This window comes from Rousettus aegyptiacus, unplaced genomic scaffold (assembly GCF_014176215.1).
Source record: "Rousettus aegyptiacus isolate mRouAeg1 unplaced genomic scaffold, mRouAeg1.p scaffold_m13_p_5, whole genome shotgun sequence".
NCBI classification, from domain to species: Eukaryota; Metazoa; Chordata; class Mammalia; order Chiroptera; family Pteropodidae; genus Rousettus; species Rousettus aegyptiacus.
The window spans coordinates 79,475,464-79,478,828 of NW_023416308.1; the positions used below are offsets into that span (position 1 = coordinate 79,475,464).

Below are 3,365 nucleotides of genomic sequence, written 5' to 3' on the forward strand. Positions count from 1 at the left end.
CTATGTAATTGCTGCAGTTGCTATTTCAAAATTTATAAAAATGGAGTACAAAACAATGCTTATGTCATTTTACTGATTATTTTCTTCCCTGTGGTTACACGATTTAGGAAGCCAACTCTACCATGGAAGAAATAAGATCTGCGATTGATTTTTGATTAGTGCTCCTGTAATGCACACCCTATAGCATTGTCTAGTCAGTTCCACTGCAGTTATGATAGTTCTTGACAGCATAGCACTCCTCTATCATAACCAATGAATTCTATATAAAGAGTCTATTTAATAGTACTTGAGTTGCATTAAGTTTTTATCCTTAAACTATGATTATAGTATCCATTACAGAAATCAATGCCACCTATTTATTTAAAAATAAAATTTTGATTTAATCTAAAGACAAGTATTTGCTATGCAAATTTATCTCAAATTTGATGCTGCATGTAAGTGAGCAAACATTGTGGTAAAGCATTTACTCCATAAGAGCTTAAGAACACTCCCTTTTTTTTAAGAATGAAAAGAATAAAAAAAATGAAAAGGAAAAGATTTGAAGACTATTTCCAAATAAAATGTTCTAAATCAAACTTCCTTAAAAAGGAAGATTGTCACCACCCGATCCTGACCTACTTGATCCCCACCTCATCAATAATGGGGTTAAGAGCAGGAGGAATGATCACATATAAATTTGTCAGGAGGATGTGAATATATTGTGGAATGTTGTGGCCAAATCAATGTGTCATAGAGGACAAATAGACTGGAGTAAAGAAAGCTAAGATGACACATGCATGGGAACCATAGGTATTGAGAGCTTTGACCCGGGCCTCCCAGGATGGGAGTCTGAAAATAGCACGTAGAATCTTCACATGAGAGATAGCAATCAAAGTAATATCCAAAAGTATCATAGAGATAAGGATTAGTCCAAATATTATATTGACCTCTATGCTAACAGGCCAGACGGGCAATGCCCATGTACTCGCAGTAGGTATGGGGTATAATCTTATGTCCACAGAATGAAAGCCTTAGAAGGAGGAATATGAGTGGAAAAACCAAAACAAAATTTTTCAAAATTTGTGCTCCAACAATAATACAAATAGTTCTGTCGTTGAGAATTGTGTTGTGTCAAAGTGTGTGGCAGATGGCCATGTAGCGATCAAAAGCCATGGGTATAGGCATGAATGTTTCAAAGCCTGTAAACAGATGTATGAAGAACATTTGAGCTAAGCATCCCTCAAAAGCAATCTCACTGAGAACAAACCAGAAGATGCTCAACATTTTGGGAATGGTGGTAGTTGACAGGCCCAGATCAGTGAGCGCCAACATGGCCAATAAGTAGAAGAAGGCCTTGTGAAGGCTGTGCTCAGTCTGGATCACAAAGAGGATGATGGCATTCCCTAGGAGGGCAATCAGGTGCACTGTACCAAATGGGACACCAAGCCAGAGCTGCATATTTTCCCGTCCTGGGATTCCCAACAGCAGGAAGGATGAAAGGTGAATATTTGAGATATTGGCTGGAGATGTACTGGGAAAGGTTTCTGATGGTCACACCCACTCATTTGAAGGAAGTTTTAGTTCTATACAAGGCTTCTCAGTGCCTCACCAATACTGCTAATAGCAAATAAAAACAACAAAAAAGATGTAATTGGTACATTTTATCTAGGAATACAGATCATGTTTTCTTTTGGAAGTCTCTTCCACTCATTTACTTCCATTGATATGTATGGCAACTGAAGGATAATATTCCTTAAGAAACGAATGGATATTTAAACATTGCACTAGATGTTCTAAATTAATTTTAATGAGATGTAGACCAAGCTAGCTGATATAAGATTCTATATTAGGCTCTAACTTTTTGAAATATTTAATTATAAATTGGGGTAAGATACACGCATTGATACCTCACTGGTAAATGATTACCATGTGTGGGCACTGGCAGTATTGTAGAATTTAGAAGGATCCTTTAGAATCATTGTTTAACTAGAAATATGAGTACAGTATATATCACTGGGCATTCCCCCTTTACCCAATGTATCTTGATTCCTGCTACTTTACGTGGCCTGTCTTTTTTTCTCAACATGCTAATAAATAACTTTCATCAACATCTAAGCATGTTATTTTGCATCTTCTAAATTTATGTTAATTTATTTTGTATGAAGATATCTCCTCTGTTCTTTGAAACAAGAGTTTGCCTTACAAAGCCATTATTTCACAAAATTCAGTGCAACATAATAAATCTTAGATAGAAACTATGATTTTTTTAGAGAAATTGACTCCAACTTAAAGCAGTGACTGAAACTTTCCAGCTCCCCATTTATTTCCCCTATTCTTCACAGTAGACAATGTGAATTCACTTCACTTTTAAATAATCCATGTCATTTCCAACTTTGTTTCTAAAAGGGGGATCATGGATATTATTGTCGTGGTTATTATCATCATTGTCATTGCTACTAGAAGGAAGAGAGCAATTATAAACATAGTAGTGTCATATCGGCATTTAATATTGCTCTTTTCAACTTCACAAGAAAATTTTAGACAAATTATACCACTTGCTACTTGCATCAGCCTCATGAGACAAACTGGACAGATTCTGGTTCCTGGATAAATGGATTTCTTCTGTGTGTGAATCACAGGTACACGTTTCCGTCCTTAAAATGAACATGATTTGTTATAGTCATCCAGCTCTCTGACTTCTTGGAATTTCTAGGATTCTGTCCAAATGTATTGGTGCACTGGTCTTCTGTTTCCTCCTGAGTGCTTAGCCATTTATTCAGTTTCTTAAGCTACATTGCCCTAGTAATCAGTACCCCTAGGTTTCTTGCCAATATACTCTTCCTCATTTTTTACAACCTTTTGTTTATTTTCCTTATATAATTGGTCTAAATCCACATTTCTAAAGGAGAGGGAACCACAGATAAGTGTGTTCTTAATCATAATCCATAAAGAATAGCTCTCTGATAAGGATGAAATAGTATTGATAATTGGAGACATAATCATTTCCTAGAAGTCAAGAAAGTTGAGATGTTTCACGATTCATAAGACACCTGAGATTTTAGAAAATCAAAGCAGAGACTTAGAAAAAAAAAGATAGACTTTCTAAAAATGGAAATGTACCTGTTAGAGGGATCCTCAAGACAGATACGAGGGAAAGAAGAAGAGGAACCGGCATCACATTCTTATCAGTCCCGCAGGTCTCCACCTTACATACCCATTCTCAGATAGGCCTTCACTGAACCTAGCATATTGCCTCATAATATTCTCTCCCAGGGTCCTTTTATTCTACTACACGGCTCTCTGTATGTCTATTTAATCAATGTCTGGGTTCTCGTTTAATGATAAGCTTCATGCAGAGTTGCAGAGATGGCCAGGCAGTGGTTTTG

The 3,365-nt window shown here is 36.4% G+C and overlaps 1 pseudogene; it reads right to left on the bottom strand.

The window, feature by feature from the left end:
• Positions 1-570: 570 nt before the first annotated feature.
• LOC107505602 lies at positions 571-3,154 on the bottom strand (annotated as a pseudogene).
• Positions 3,155-3,365: the final 211 nt, after the last annotated feature.